This window comes from Homalodisca vitripennis, chromosome 3, assembly GCF_021130785.1.
Source record: "Homalodisca vitripennis isolate AUS2020 chromosome 3, UT_GWSS_2.1, whole genome shotgun sequence".
NCBI lineage: Eukaryota > Metazoa > Arthropoda > Insecta > Hemiptera > Cicadellidae > Homalodisca > Homalodisca vitripennis.
In genome coordinates, this window is record NC_060209.1 from 148,423,182 (window position 1) to 148,441,299 (window position 18,118).

Genomic DNA, 18,118 nt, shown 5'->3' on the forward strand with positions numbered 1-18,118 from the left:
TGCCCTATCTCCATTGGTTTGGCCGAAAAACGTGATTATGTGCAATTTCTTTGTAACTTTTACGTGAAAATTTTGTTTATGCGGTCGATAGTGGCGAAACCATTGGTCGGAGGTCAAAATAAAACAAAGGTTAGATTTAGAAAATAATATGATCTACAAAAAAGGTTCAGTGTCTTTTTACTATATCTCCATTAGTTTGACCGCAAAACGCGATTAAGTGAAAATATTTTGAAATTTTCGCCTACAAATTTACATTCCGGGCTTGATAGCGGCCTAAACGGTTGGTCGTAGCTCAAAAAATGCAACTTAATAAGTTTTAGTAAACGACGTGTTCTACAAAAAAAGTCTAGTAACTTTTTGCTGTATGTACTTTAATAAGCCTGAAAAACGCGATAAATAGCAAAATATTTGTCGTGAATTGGAAATTTTTGGAGTTTTAAATATATATTAGGCCTATATGTGACTAATATTTGTGTAATTCAATCAGGATTCAGGCTTTGCTAGGTTAACGAGTGAATACAACCCCACATAATAAGTTGGCTGAGCGTTAGCTATGCGTCAATAGTAGATAGGGACAGAATAAATTTTTATTTTGTTCACAGACACAACACCGTCTAAAATAGGGACAGGTGTGTCATTAGCCCCCGGTAACATTAACCCCCCTCCGAGGATTTCCTGGTATGACCAGATAACCTCCTGAGTAAATTAAACCCCCTGATGTGTTAACCCCCCAGTAACATTAACCCCCCTAGGGAATTTATTGGCATGACTTCATGTCAGAATTCTAACAATCACCAAATCTCTTAACCCCCCTTGGGAAGTTCCTGGTATAACCTGATAACCCCCTGATGTCTTAACCCCCAGTAACATTAACCCCCCCAGGGAATTTCCTAGTAGATGAACTCCTGAATACCGCTTATCCCCGAATTTTCCCAACACCCAAACAACCCCCTACCCCGGAATCTTCTGATAAGACCAGATAATCTTTCTCATGAGTAAATTAAAACCCCCTGATGTCTTAGCCCCTTTAACATTATTCTCCCCCCCCCCGGGAATTTCCTGGCACGACAATATAAACCTCTGAGCAGATTAAACCCCTAAACAACTTAAAAATACTGCCTTAAGGTTGGGTTTTTTATTATGTTTGTACTAAACAATTCACGATAGCTGACCAGTGCAGACTTTTCTCCCGAGCTCATTCCTGGCTAAACCAAAGGTCGCAGCTAAAATCTGACGACGGAATTGAAACATAAAATTAAATTTCCGACAAGAAAGGTCCAGTAACTTTTTCACTTATCTCTAACGGTTAAGCCGCAAAACGCCCTCAAAGTCAAAAGTTTGGGTAAATCCGGAAAATTAAACTATGGTATACATACGTCCTCTGACTTTGGTTAAAAACCAAATTATCTTGTCTCCAAATTTCGCGAACACATAACTTAACTCTTCTACCACATCAATTGATTAATATCATACACCACACATCTTTTGGATGAGCGTTAGCGAAGCATTACGACCCGTAAGATTCTCGAGAACGGATACATAAAATTTGGAAACTTCACGTCTGAATTTAACCAATCACCGAACTACGCTTATCCCCGAATTTAGCCAACACCCAAATGGGGGCCTGGGGGCGTAGCCCCCAGCGAGCCGAAGGCGAGTCTAATATATATACAACCGCATGTGTAACTGACTGACTGACTCACTCACGTATACTAATTATAACCTACTTCCAGATGAGTTAGAGACTTGAAATTTGGTACACAGATAGCTTTCCACGTGTAACCACCAGGAAAATCCCGAAAAGTGAGAATTTTTCATTTTCAACCCCTCAAAAAAATTCCCAAAAAATCGCGCATTCTTCACCCCTGCAGGCATTTTTTGTAAGCCCGATAGCGGGCGAACCGTTGGAGCTAGCTCGGATCTGACGGAAAATTCATGGTCAGGAATGAAGTGAACTACAAAAAAGGTCTAATGACTTTTTGCTCTATCTTCCATGGTTTAAGCGACAAAACGCTCGAACATTTGAAATTCCAGAGATTTTTTCGATAAAAATAATGTTTCAAGCCCGATAGCGGCCGAACCGTTGGTCGTAGCTCAAATCTGATTGACCCATCAAATTAGCAAATTGCGCGATCTACAGAAAAGGTCCAGTAATCTATTGCCCTATCTCGATTGGTTTGGCCGAAAAACGTGATTATGTACAATTTTGTTGTAACTTTTACGCGAAACTTTTGTTTTTGGGGTCGATAGCGGCGAAACCATTGGTCGGAGGTCAAAATAAGACTAACGTTTTATTTAGGAAATAAGATGACCTACAAAAAAGGTCCAGTGACTTTTTACTATATTTCCCTTAGTTTGACCGCAAAACGCGATTAAGTGAAAATATTGGACATTTTCGCCTAAAAATTTACATTCCGGGCTTGATAGCGGCTAAACGGTTGGTCGTAACTCAAAACAAATTTTAAACGGGATTTAGGAAATCACGTGATCTACAGAAAAGGTTCAGTGACTTCGGGAGTTGGCTGAGCGTTAGCTAAGCGTCAATAGTAGATAGGGACAGAGGAATATTTATTATGTTCACAGACACAATACCCTCTAAAAAAAGGCCCAAGTGTGTCATTAACCCCCGGTAATATTAACCCCCCCCCGGGGATTTCCTGGTATGACCTGATAACCTCCTGTACATTCAACCCCCTGATGTGTTAACCCCCCTGGTAACATTAACCCCCCCCAGGGAATTTCCTGCCATGACCTCATGTCCGAATTTTACCAGTCACCAAATCTCTTAACCCCCCCCCCTGGGAAGATCCTGGTATGACCAGATAACCCCCTGGAGACTTATCCCCCGGTAACGTTAACCCCCCCTGGGAATTTGTTCATATGACCAGACAATATCCTGACGAAATTAAACCCCCTCTTGTCTTAACCTCCTTAACATTAATCACCCACCCAGGGAATTTCTCGCCTTGACTAGATAGTCTCCTGGTGATATTAAACCCCCTGTTCGACTTAAAATACTGCCTTGAGGTCGGTTTTTATTATGTTTATACTAAACAATTCAAGATAGCTGACCCGTGCAGACTTTTCTCCCGAGCTCATTTCTGGCTAAACCATAGGTCGTAGATCAGATCTGAGGGCACAATCGAAAGACAAAATTAAATTTCCAACAAGAAAGGTCCAGTCACTTTTTGTCGTATCTCTAACGGTTTAACCGCAAAATGCCCTCAAAGTCAAAAGTTTTTACGAATCCGGAAAAAAATCTATGAAAAAGGTCAATTTTTAAATCCCTTGTCATTTACTTAATGTCCGGACTTAACCAGTCACCGAATTCCGCTTATCCCCGAATTTGCAAGCGTTTACTTTGGGGGCCTGGGGGCGTAGCCCCCAGCGAGCCGAAGGCGAGTACGTCTCTACTGATCATTATTGAAGCTACAATGTACCTAGGATTGGTAGTACCGTCTTTCTTAGAATCATCGCTTTGGCGTTCTCTGAAAAAACCTAGGATCAGCCCAGTTTTCTCTGAAGAGGAACATGGCTCTCTCCACAGTAACTACCACAAGAACTGAATACCACGCTGTTTTATATAGAACTAGCTGTTTCCCGCGGTTTCGCACGCTTTTCGTAAGCGTTACCCGTGTATGTGCACTTCTGGCTCAAGTAAATTGTATTTCCAACGCCGATGTAGAGTTTGCTTTGTTGCCACGATCAATAAAATCTGTATATGTTTATAGCCATTGTACACGTACATGTGTTTTATTATAAAGTGGTCTAAGACTCAAGCTTTAAGTTCAACCAGAAATTTATCTTCAAGACAAATATACATCATAACTTAGCGCCTTCAAATAGTGTTTGGCTATTAAATATTCGTAACTGTCTCGTAATTGCCGTTTATAATGTGCAGGCGCTTTGAAAACTATTATCTTTGGCAACGCCACCTGGAGGCGAATTACATCAATAGACATAGCATAGAAACCTTCTTCGTGGAAAAATACATATACATACAAATTTTCGTAATGATCGGTCAAATAGTTTACGATTCCATAAAGGACAAACACACAAACATTCATTTTTATATATATACTAGCGGGCCCGGCGCGCTTTGCTGCGCATTTCAATAATTTTTTGCAAAAGTTGCCCGCGGCTTCGCACGCAATTTCCCGTTGAAAACAGTACACTATATTCACTTATTCTTTTTCTATCACATTCTAAACATTGCTGAGATAATTGATAGTCGTTCCATCGTGAGCCTCTTGGGCGTATTATGAAGGTATGTACCATATTCCTGCCTCTATCTAGCTGTTACCCACGGCTTCGCACGCAAATCTTAAGAACCGAAGTCCTTATATTACTTAGTAAATTTTTTTTTTTTTTACTATAATAAATTTTAGATTAAATTAGTTATATCTCCGATGCCACGATTGAGCTTGCTTTGTTGTCTCGATCGAGAGAATATGTACACACGGAGTTTTGAGAACCATACTTCTGTCAAAAAAAAACAACTAAGGTTGATTTTATAACATTCTTTATATTTGTAGCCAACGTAAGATAGTAATTATGATATCTGCATTACTCTTCTGATCAAGCATGAGCATGGTTTATATTAAATAAATATTGCAGTTAAAGGTGAATTTTTACGTCAAATTTGAATTGTATTATCTGGATAGTAAAGTCTATGTTTAACAGTGATTGCAAAAACAGTTTAAACAAAATTTGTCGTTTCTCTTAAGCTTACTCTATGCTTTAAAACTATAAGTGTAATATATGTTTACAAAGAACAGCTGATTAAAAATTTGAAAAGACGTTAACATATGTTTGCTGCAATGCATTTCTTATGGGTATTTCTGTAACCAGTGGGGCGGAATCCTGAATCGGGAAAGGGATGGGCATAGCTTATAAACCTTCTCCGTGGAAAAATACATATACGTACAAATTTTCATCATGATCGGTCCAATAGTTCACGATTCCATAAAGGACAAACATACAAACATTCATTTTTATATATATATAGAGATATATATATATATATATTCATTCTTATTTTTCATTTTCTGTGTTGATGTTTTATGTTTATTCTGTTCTTATAGCCCTATTTATATAATTTTTGTAATTTCCTGAAGACGGCTTAAGCCGAAATATAGAAAATGTTTATTACAATAATTGAAGAATTCTTATTGAAGATTAATATATATATAGGTGACATATTCGTTGTGGAATAATCTTATGGGAAAGCTCTTCAAAGAACAACTTACATCGTGATCTAATCCTGCAAAAGCAAAGTGTGCTATGCGAATCATGGCAATTCTTCAACTTCGTCACAACTGCAGAGAATCATTCAATATTTTAGGAATTCTCACAGTTACATTCCTATATTATTTAGACAACATTCTATGTCTTCAACTGTGGTTTATCGAAAAAGGAGACAATCAAGAACATCACACAAGGTGTGCTAATAACTTATCTGCAAGCTCGTAGGACTATTTTCCTCAACAAGAACTCCCTCCTATGCTGGTACAAGATTACTAAATATACCAGTTTGTAATGAAGAGAAGAAAACCAGGATTAAAGGTAAGAATCACATAGGTTTCGTTGCAATAAAAGCTAGAACAAACATGATGTGCCTAAAGACGCACTGTAGAAGGCTTTTTTGAACATTCAAAGTATTGTTAGCATAGTTAAAATCGTGTACTATTCTAAACTACTTATGATTTTTTAGTAAATTACTGTATAGTTTAAACGGTATCATTACACGCAGAAACACGATTTCAGATTGGCTGTCTTATTGTATATAGGTACGAGTATGTTTTGTTTGGTTGGACGACAAATTTGAAAAAGAAGAATATTATGTGGCGAAGAAATGGTAGTTAAAATTGACGAAGCGAAGATTGGAAAAAAATAAAATTGTGGAAGATTGGAAGAAAGGTACATGAGTAATAAGCGTGATGGAAATAAACACTGACGTAGACATTTCTAAAAGGGAGAGAAGAGGTGAGAGATTCCGTTTATACGATTTGTTCAGAAAATAAACGCATTGTCGAATCACTAATCCCATTAATTGTAAAACATGTTAAACCTGGAACAACAATCGTTACTGATTTATGGAAAGCTTACTTCGGACTAAAAACAAAAGGCTATGACCATTTTACTGTTAACCACAGTACGATATTCGTAGATCCATTAACTTCTGCAAACACGCAAACTATAAAATCAAATTGGAGAGCTACAAAGAAATCTTAGGAACTGGTCCAGCAGTGAGTACATTGCCGATCATCTTGCAGAATTTATGAGTCGACGAGAAATTATGATTATTGAAGGTGATCCATTCAAGAATTTTTTTATTGCTATCAAACATGTGTACCCTGTTAAGTAATAGTTAGTACTTCGCGGCTCAAGAGTACTTTAAATACAGTTTAGTTATTTTATTTACAATTTTAAAACCAAATTAATTTCTTTTAAATATAAAAATATAGCTTCTCTACCTAAAACTTAATTCCATTCGACATCATTGTTTAAAATTTGATTCAAAGTAAAAACGTGTTTGTAAATCGATTCAAAATTAAAATCATGTGTTTCGTTATTGACTAATGGCGGCAGGTGACGTACGTGTCTTCTTTATTTCACAAGCAGTCACGTTTTTCCTTAAAAATACATAAGGTAAGTAAAATTTTATTGTTTTGTTGTAATTTTATGAATTATATATTAGATTTTAATTTACAAATTATATTAATATTTATACATTGGTTCTAAGACAGAAAACTACCAAAACCATATTATTCTTTGAAATATCTATTACGTCATTTGATCGGACATTTTGCTTTCGGTCCTTTGTATGGTCATGAATATCGATGATTCGAATCATTCGATAATCATCGTCTGATTGTGTTGGTGACCGCTTATATACTGTTGCCTACGTGTCCAATGGCGTCCAGGCTAGCAAAATGAATATTAAATACGGCTAGGACTTACGTCTACATTAGTGCGTCGTATCGTTAGACAAATAGAGTGAGCCAGGCAGGCGCAGCGTACTTATATTATGCCGTCAACGGCGCCAACTCCATAGGGCCTCAGGGAGCTCCCTCAACAATTCGTTTGGGAAACGGAGCCCTCCCCCCTATAATAGAAAATGATAATTATATCATGCTTTGTAAAATCACAACTACTTTCCTATTTTCCTTGTTTGGCGATAGTTATTCTTTTAATAAATTCAGTAGGCCTAATGAAATAAAAACAAATAATTATTACGTTAGTAAGCAGGTTAACTGAAAACGAGTGATGTGAATCATGATAGTGTTACGGTGCTGCGGGTACACTTAGAATTTATCCCAGTGCGCGAAAGTTCGGGTAAAGTCTGGCGAGCCAGCGCTGCCGCCGCGCCGCGGCGACGTCAAAAGAACTGGAACAGAAGCGTCTGGAACCCTCCGCCTCGCGTCGCCTTGACGCTTTGAAACATTAAGCTGCGTTCCCACGGGGCAAAAATAAGAAATCGTGCCACTCTTTCGTACTCACTGTCGTGGCTCACGACTGCAGTAGGGATAGGCAGCGAACCAGCTGAGTGTCGTGGGCAGTTCACACACAGTTACATTCACGATTCAGTTTTCCTTGCGAAGCCGACCGCCATGAACGAGCTCCTAGCTGAAAGTTGTGCAGTTTTGTGTTCAACCTTCAGTGCTATTTTAGGTGAAAGATTAAAGTTACATGGACAGATAAGAAAACGGAAGAAAAGGCGTTATTGGGTGAGGAAGTGGATACTGAAAAGAAGTTCAGAGGTTCAAAATTTGGTTGACCATGAGCTAAGGGGTAATCACCATGAAGATTTTAAAAACTTGTTACGAATGTCTGAAGAACAGTTCGATTATCTCCTGGAACGAGTAACTAAACATATTTTAAAATCAGACACCAACATGAGGCAAGCTCCGAGTCCTAAAATAAAACTGCAAGTTACGCTACGCTACTTAGCTACTGGGGGCTCTTTCAAAAGTTTGGAATATTTTTTTTTCGTGTACCAAAAAATACAATAAGCAAATTTATACCAGAAACATGCAAGGCTATCATCAAAGAACTTGAAGAATTCATAAAAGTAAGTTTAATTGATATTAATAATTGCAATAGTTAAATTAACCTACATACTCAAGTTAATATTTAGTTAGCAACTCAACAACAACCATGTTCTTATTAATAATTACAAAAATTCGTATGTGAAATCATCAGAATAGTCACTTGCGCCAACAAGGGATGTGTTGTCATTCGATAGTTGGTTGGATGAGGGTGGTCGGCTCCAGGTATTTGGTGGTGGGCACATTGCTTGTGTTATCATATGAGTTATTTGGTCTTGCAGTGTTATTGCCGTTGCTGGTCCTAGGTTCCGCAGCATAGATGCCACATACTCGTATTTTCCAAAATAGTCATAGCAGTCTTCTTTTGGAATTTGAGCAGCACGAGTTGAAATTTCATCCAATTTTTGTATGGCACTACACATGTAATTAATTTGGGGATCTTGAGCTATTTTCTTCCTCTGTGATGGCGATGGTTCAGGTGGGGTTTTCCGTTTACCATATGGTGTCGCTGGAGCCTCCTCCATTTTGTCACTTTGCACTGTAGTATTTATAGCATCTGGAGTGACAGTGCTCTTGGAATGTGCATGCTGCAGACGTGTTTAGTTTTCCTACTTTAGTGTTTATATGACTATATTTTATTCGTTTACTTTAGTCTCTCAATGTACTGTGAATTAAGTTTGCAATAGATAAATTTGTCACCAAAAACGCGCGCTTTGAAATTGACAAGTTGGCGATACTGCAAGTCAACCTCCGACAATTATTGTGTCAATTGAGGAGTTGGGTGCAAAAACGACCTGAGTCTGAAAAGTGAGTTTTGAGAAAACGGGCTTTGAAAGTTTAGACATGATTTTTTCTTTTTATTATATTTTTTTATAGTGCTGTACATTGTAATATTCTGTAACATTATATTCTTCTAGTTAAAGAATATATCTGTTGCTAAGTGATATTCATTTTTTATACCAAAGTTATTAAACATAATAGTAGCTAGTGTCACGTTCGTTTTTGCATAAAAGTATAGGTTGGGAAAAATTACAAGGATACTGTTTGAAATAATGGCACTAAAACACTGCAGTCTTAAGAATATATTATTATTATTAATAATTCAAATTGGTATAAAAATAGAAATAAAGCATTTGTTAGAAATTAACTTAATTAAGGATTAATGAAAAAAAATTAGTTCAAAATTGAAACTGATCATATTTCAATGTTTTTTTAAACTTTGAAAAGTGAACAATGTTTAAGGAAAACTCATAGGCGAGTATGTTTTCATAGTCCGACTCCTCTTCAATGTCACTTTCTTTCGTTTTCTGCGACCCACATTGTCATCTACTTTGGGCTTTTCAATGACATCATTGAACCAACACTGTTCTTCTGCACTTAAAAAGGCAGAACAGACTTGTTAAGTCTTTCTCTTTTGCTGGTTTTAACTGTTTTCTTGGCATACCAGGAATATCTTCAGGGATAAAAAGGTTCAGGTTGGCCCCCTTTACAAGGAAGTTGAATGGGATGAATGAACCGAGGTAGCTGGAGGAGGCTGAGATGGTCCCTGATGGGTTATACTGGAGCCTGCAGTATTGCTGGATTTTGAAAGAAGTTTTTTTTTGAAACTATATTCTTGTATTCTAAGAAGTAGTCAAGTAACGAAGCACTCCAGTTTTTTCAAATGTTGATATCCATGAACCAGCTCAGACTTACTGGAAATTATTTTGTCCATACTCTTGAGTTGTGGCCATTCTCGCAGTTTTTCTTAAAACGTTTGAATAGGCCCCAAAGTTGCGGGTCACACTGGCAGTAAGAGTGGCCTCTTACAGGAAATAACTGGCTAACTTTAATTTTGAACTTTACAGCCAGAAATGAACAAAACATAAGCATTTTATGATTTTTATTTTGACCTCCAGCATTGTCTGACCATCAAAATGATTTCTTTGAAGTTTTTATATTCTCTTTTAGTCTGTTGTCTATGTAGTGGTACAAAAAAGAAACTACAGTGTCTGGATCATTTAGTACACTCAGTCTCTAGGTAGGTATACATAGTGCTAGAGTTATTGTTATGGCAGTGAATATTAAACACGTAATACCACAGCTGTCTTTTATAAAATACAGAATTTACTGTCAATTTTGGCAGTGGCAAATTTTTGACCGTAGTCAAACTCCAACAATAGACTGTGAGTGTCATTAGATTTTGCTTTTTCTACCTATTTATTTTTTTAATCTTTGTAAGCAGCAACCTTTTTTTCATGTAATTGCAACATAGTCTTTGTGTTCATGTCACTAGGATTTTCTTTTTAACTTAAAGTTGAGCTTTTCACACATGTCACAAGTATCTGACCTAGGTTTTCTAAATGAGTAGGGAGATTTCTTTTTGAAGTATTGAAAGTAAGTGTTGTAGTGTTGTATTTCATCTTGGAGAGAGGTGTGTTTGTTTTTTCTTGAAAAATATTTTTTGAACAAGTGGAAAAGCGCTGTAACAGTGAGTGAGGAATTATCAAAATAGAGTCGCTTGCTTTTTTTGCAGCGTAGTGTGAAGGGGTATTGGGTAATGAGGCCCAATGCTCTTCTACAAAATTCCACACAGAGTCATCTATTTTGGTAGGCCTGTTGTTATGAGTACCTCTTTTTTCTTTAAAAATCTAGGCTCCCTTTCTTTAGAGTATCCTGAACAGTACGTATTCTTCTAGAAGATATTTGAAATAGTTTAAGCAAAAAACTCTCGACATGTTGCATGTCTTACGTTAAGTTCTGGTACATTTATGTTGTACTCCCACAATGCTTCAACAGGTTTTGTTGCATTAGTACTCCGAGTCAAAATGTCCTTATTCAACATACATCCTGATAAATACAAGTTTTGGTTTGCTTTGTAACCCAATGCATAAAAATTTTCAAATATCTTATTTTGTTGGGCTCTCAAAACTCGATCACAACATTTCTTTGGGGCAACATGTTGTTACGACAGAAAACTGTTTACCCTTAACTTTAACATTTCCCCTTATTGTATTTTTAACAAATGATTTACCTTCAGCTCGCCTCTTTTTATTTACATTTCTTTTCCACGTACTGCTATCACGTTCCTTTCGTCTCCCTCTCTTACGCGAAGGTCCAGGATCACTATGTTTTCTGAAAGTTCACTTGAGTCATTAGACATTCAGCATCAGACTTTTCTTCATCAGACATTTCATTGTCAGTTTCCATGGATGAGAACTGTAAAGACACTTAATTATTCACTAATAAAAGACACTTATTAACTACGCCAATAAAACGATGGGACGCATAACCAAACAAATCTTCACAATAACACAGCAGACAGCAAAGTGTTAGTGTTTTACGTCCAACAGGTGTATCAACAAGTCAAACACTGCTGCAAAAAAAAATCCACGGTTCAGCCAATTTCAAAGATATTGGAATGAAACAAACACCAAAATGTTAGGAATTAAAAGGCCGTGTATTTAAGATGTTTTACGCAAAAACGACCCGATGCTGCTCAGGTCGTTTTTGCACCCAGCTCCTCAATTGCTTTGTCGTCTTCACGTTAGTCATCATTTCAGCCTCAGCAAATTCCTGAGTAATTTTCATATGACCTTCTGAGGAGGTAGCATTAATCACCTTTGTACCCAGAAGCTTAATTGCGCTTAGTGTAGCTGTCTTCACCACCTACTGTCCCAGAGGAGTATCCCAGGACCGCTTCAAGTGCTAAGTTTGGACAGGAGCTCATCGCTCCTGTGAAGCTTATGTAAGCTAGCCTTTGAAGGCTCTGCAGCCTCTTGGCAGCTGTTTTTTGTTCTACTTTCGGCCACAACACTAATGCAGCATATGTGACCATTGGTTTTGTAATGGTTTCATAAATCCAATCACTCATTTTAGGTTTCAATCCCCATTTCAATCCTTCCCCATGACACCAGTCGGTTAAGAAATTTATGGCTACTTGAGTGAGGCGTTCCGGCGTGCCTGTCTTTCCCTTTGACCATAAGCACCAGGTCGTCATTATAGCATTGTAGACTTATTCCCCTCTCTTCTGCTTTAGTTAGATTCATCCCCGATCTTTGCTGCAACTTGTCTACTTTTTAGGAGGGCTACTTTCCACTTGACAGCATCTGGGGGGTTTCCTTAGTAAATATTTTCTTATTTTCCCCCGTAATAAATAACATTACATCCGCCACATACTTTGGGAAAACAATGTTTTTATATTAAAGCCTTCTTTGACAGTCAAACATACTTTTTATTTATGACCTCCATAAACTTTCAAATTTTTTATGTGGGCCATTTCACCCTTGTCTGTCAAACAATCTTTTAACTCTACGATATTTGGACTGTCAAAGGGGATCATTTCAAACGGGCCTTTAAATTAAGTGCACAAATTTGATGTATACACATCAGGGGCGGATGACTGGATATATTTTTTCCAGACCGATTGTCCAACGCTAAAGTTATGATTTCATCGTCTAAAGTCATAATATCGGAATAAGTTACCAGAATAAGTCAAATGCTGGCCCACATAATACGTTATACTAGATTGCTCTGAGAGCTAAATGGAGCCGTCAGGTGACAATTGAAGTTCCAGCCCTTACAAAGGTTCCGTACAGGGTAAAAACATAGTGTATGTATGCTTTTTGTTTCCCAAAATCTTGCTACCTGCAAGCAGGTCTTTATGTGTACTGAAACGTCCAAGAGCCTAACCACCATACTCAGGTCTGTATTCTGTCATTAGCAGATCCAGCAAAACAGCTGTGATTCATAAATAAGGCTCTGATGTCAGTGTATCCTTGGATAGACAGTCTGTGCTATGCCTGAGACCTGCTGTCCCAGTGAATCAATCTTTTCTATGTCTGCGGCCAACTCCTCACCTGACGAGCATGTGACCCTTTCACTATATTCTGCACCGTCAAAAATAACCACGTGTTCTGATTGACATGTTCGCATCCCTGACCTGTATGTAAATGCATTGTGATGTTTTTTTTTTTTACTGTGGACAAATTACTGGCAGGGAGTACTGAGGACGTTTTACATGCGACTCGAACTCGACGTACCATGTGACATTTTAATCTTTATCATTAATTTAAAAACATATTGTTAATGTTATTTTTGGTATTGTTGTGCGAAGATAAAGAGTAAGTTTGCCATTGTACCATGTGTAAACATTTACTGTAAAATCTAATTTTTAATTTTTGCTACCACCTTACAACAGAGACCATAATTTATAATCTCTTGAAATAATTAAAATAAAATAAATCTCGAACATTATACAACTTATGCCTTTTGATTTGCTCTAAATTTAGGATAATAATAAAAAATTAAATTACTGCAATAGTTTACCCAAGACATGTTTGACAAGACCAAAATCTCTAATTATCATCACATCGGTTAAAAATATCCATGGAGACAATAATATTGTCAAATACTTGATATTTTAAAATAAACACCTTTTAGGGGGAAAATAAAGCTTGGAGAATTTTATAAATAGAGTGGAAAACTTCAATTGGAATCCAATATTAACCTGATTTTTTTAAGACTTTGTAAGTGAGTGCCGTCGCCTCTTTATCTATGTTAGGTGGGGATGTTAAGATGACAGGAGGGGAGAGGCAGTATGGCTAAACAGATCAGATGGGTTATTAGAAGCTTCATTTTTTTACGAAGAAGTACCAATATCTTTTATACAATGCATTATTACTCGTGTGAAATTTTAGTCAAGAGAGGGCGTAAAATCTGCTGAAATTTTGTGAACCTAACTGTATAGTTTGCTAAAAAAACGCTCTTTTTTGTTAGCAAGGACCCAAATCTACGACTGGTACAATTTTGCAATAGTTGAGAATCAATAGAAAACGAAAACAATGCATGCCAACCTCAGAACTAAAACTTCTTTTGCAACAACAGCTCTTGCTAATATTTTTTGGGACTGTATAGGCATAGTCTTTATTATTTTCTCTATGAAGAGCCTTTAATAGTACTGTCAACCTTTTGATGCCTTGAATCTGGCCTATCTGCTAAAAAAAGCCTATTCAAAGTGCAATTGTGCTTATAACAATGTTTGGCTACACACAACTGCATTAATTCAAGAAAACTTTGAGGTAACTCACTGAGAAAAAATTGAACATGTACCTTACAGTCCCGATCTATTAATCTGTCTGAGCCACTAAAAGGAGAATTGAGAGGTCACCACTTTGACAACAATGAAGGGGGTCAAAACGTTTGTATGCAATTAGTTACAGATAATACCAACTTCATTCTTTGATTATGGCATTAACAAACTTCCGATAAGGTGGAGAAAAGTGTAAATAAAAGAGGAGAGCGTTTGGGAAAATACATTGTGTTCAAAATTGTATTTAATCCACCAATAAGTGTTCTAAAATAAGTCTGGTTATTATTTAATTCACCCTCGTAAAATTATTTTCTTCACAGGAAAATAAAAGAATAACTTGTTTTTATGACTAGATATATTTAACAGTTAAACTTAATATTTCAGTCCAAAAAATCACTATGTAAAACTAACAAGAGGTTTATACCATATACCCATGCATTTTGGTTCTTAGATTACTTGCTTTACAAGTAAATTACTATCAATATACTTTTATTAGGACAGTAACATATTCTATTAGAAATTTACTTACATATACTTTATACTTGCAAAAGACCATTTCTGCCATTAATAATTAAAACAAAATAGCAAAAAGAGTAAGTAGAATTCGCATTCAAGGGTTTGGTGTGATGCACTTAATTACAAACAGTTATGCCATTGTAAACAATTAAATAAACTAACAAATGTGATAGTAGTTTTTTTTACTAACTTTGCTGTTGGTTTCGCTTGAAGCTAGCAGTCTAACTGATTTAACCAAACGCAACCATTAATCCTTTCTAGTTAAGTTTAATAAATAAATAAAAACTAGGCACCCTAAAGTACTGTGGAAAATATCTTAAGTTTATTTGATAAACTTGGTGTGATAGTAAACTTGATTTAATATAAATAATGTTTACCTATTAATAATCCCTTTATTTTGTCATTTATATCAAATTAAATTGATTCCAACCAAAATATAGTATTCGCTTTACTTGAGAAGCAAAATCGATTAGACAAGAAATGTGTATTTTCGAAAAATGTATTCCAATCAGACCCAGAAACTATAACAGAGAGTCTAGTTTTTAATTCAATTCTGAATCTTTACTTTCAAGTATAAAACTATCTAATCTATTTTAACTATTAACGTTTTAAGACATTGTACTTTCATAGAGCATCTAAACTAAATAAACGTCAAATTACCTAAAACTCGGGTTTAAATACAATAAATGTACAAAATTTGCTTTTAGCCAAACATGTACTTGTTAAAAAATTAGCTTAATAGTGTTCAACCAGTTTAACTTGTGTTATGTGTTAAACTATTCCTTGTTGAAACAGTAAACCTACATTTGGTCACCCTACAGCATAATGTTAAAGGATTAGATATTGGCAATTCCGACAGCATAATTCCATCATGTAATAATCTACAGAAACAAAACAGACATTGACCGAGTATGAACTAATGATCGTAATAAGTCATAAAATATTTATTGGTCATTTTAAACATATAAATGCATTGACAAGTCAATCAAATTCATGGTTATATATTACCAATTAATAATGGTCCAGACACAAGCTGAGATTAGGTCTAAGTATTTTAAATACTATAACGATCAAGGGTGACATGAAAAGCGAGTAGAGTGACATTAAGGACTAGAGTAATAAATAACATTAAAAGTAAAAGTACAATTTAACTCCAATTAAAATGGTTCAATTTAAATTCAGATTCTGAGGCAAAATAAATACTAAAAAACTTGCTATAAATAACTAATAATAAATAAACAATGAATATTTGAGTATATATATATATTTATAATGTAATAAAAGAAAAAGACTTCATATAATCCTTTAATATTTCGACAAATGTTGTTCTCAAAAAGGATAAAAATATGTATACAAGCAAAGGATAAAAGTAAACATATAATGAAATTTTATTATTAGCTGAAATGTTCTAATCTAAATTTATAGTGTAATTTTTAAACTCCTTGGTATATTATAAGAAATTTTGGGAAGTGGCTTTATATTAAAATTAAGATTAACAAATATAACAAAGGCGTTCTAACAGCTTAAAATTAAAATTAAATTAAATATTAACAAGTTTGCTGTTTTTGTGTTGTACATTCATTACAAAAAATATTTATACATACATGCACATATATATGTATGAATAAAACACTTAACAACAAATCACAATAAAATTTCCTATGACTAAGTACTCAAAAAAGTATTCAACTGTAACTCTGACATACTTAAGTATTCTCCACATGGTAAGAAGGATTCATGAAAAAAATTTTATTTTAACACCTTTACTGACACCATAAATTACTTTTTAGCGGTAGAGTGACAAATGTTTTAATGTGAATTCTTGCAACTTTAGGGTTTTTCCTCTTTACTGAGGACTAATAACTGCGATTTTATGATTTATTTTTCAATATCATGAATATCATGTTTATAAAGCGTATGTTCATATACTTAAGCCAGACACTATTATTTACAAATACAAATTGTACTAAAATAGTACCTGTTGGGCCACTATACATAATGTCTTATAGTAGGGAAATTTAGTTTTCTTTGTTGGTAGCATGAATATCCTATGTTTTTTTTTCTCAATGGCTGCTTACAGATGCATCAGCTGTCCTGTCACGTGACTATTCTACAACGAGAAAACTGTTTTCCCGCCATTTTAGGGTACCTGATGTTGTGTTTCTGCTAAGTGATGTTACGCTGATTGTATGTAGTGCTCAGTTACTTAGTAAAATGAGTGATCAATTTTGTTCATCTGAAATTGATCGAATGATTGATAAATTTTCGTCACCGGCTGGTTTATATGCGGGTATAAGTGACAATGGTAGTTTAGAATCAATGATAGTTATTGATATACCGGAAGACAGTGACAGTGATCCAGACTTTATTCCTGGTATGGACTCTGAAGACTTTACTGATGTTAACAATGTGATCGAAGAATGATACAATTATCTGGACTCTAGTGATAACGCTAAAAAACAGTTGGTTGGCCTACAATAGTTTCTTGAACTCTAATACTAATCCTAATGCCCAGAAAAAGAAACACGTGATCTTAATTACTCAGTTCAAAGAGGAATTGGCCTGTTCATTGATGGGCGTGCAAAAAGAACAACTTACTCCGAAAGTAACAGCAACTGGTTACCACTATCTGACATTATCTCCTTTTGTAGGGGCAGGACCTAGAAAATGCAGAGCAAGGAAAGTGTGCAAAACGTGCTACAAAAGAGTGTCTGAAGAAAAAGGACGTAATGTAGCAGGAACTATGATACAGGTAGCCACATTTTGTAAAGAATGTCCTGAAAAATCATTTTTTGTCAGAAATGTTTTAGAGACGTTCACAAGTAATATTTGTTAATTTTATAAAATTTATGATAAATTTAGTTAAAAATGAGACAGTTATTACCAAATAACATAACCCTGTTTATATGTTAATATATAAGACCTGTCGGGTAAAGTGGCCTGGCAAATTATGTCCATATTGTCCAATCTTTCAATCTCAATTACTCAGCTAGAAAAACACTTCACCACAAAAAACAACATTCTTTGAAATGTTCTACTCTTTTAAGTTCAAGTAGTCATCAAATTAAGTCAGAGTAGAGCTAAGGAAAATGGCTTCCAGTTGCATAGTGACGCTGTCACGTAACTTCACTTGATGAGCTATGTCTTAATGACCACAAGTGTTGTGTAAGTTGGCCTGATGCTGCAGCTAAGGTGTTAAAACTACTTAAATTGAAATTACCAACTTGTTTTAAAATTTAGTTGTAAAGCCTTATGCCCCATAATTATGTAACCTTGACCTCTAATTTTACTGTTTGTATATTTTCTTTGCCTTTATTCCTGCTATTCGAACCATGCACACTGCTCCTATGGTTATAATGCTAACAACTGAAAAATATATAAGTTAACAACTGTCAATATTTCTGAAGCTAGCTATGTGCTTTGAAGATTGATCTAACTACCTTATTCTGTATTAATAGTACTTCACTAATTTTAGGTGAAC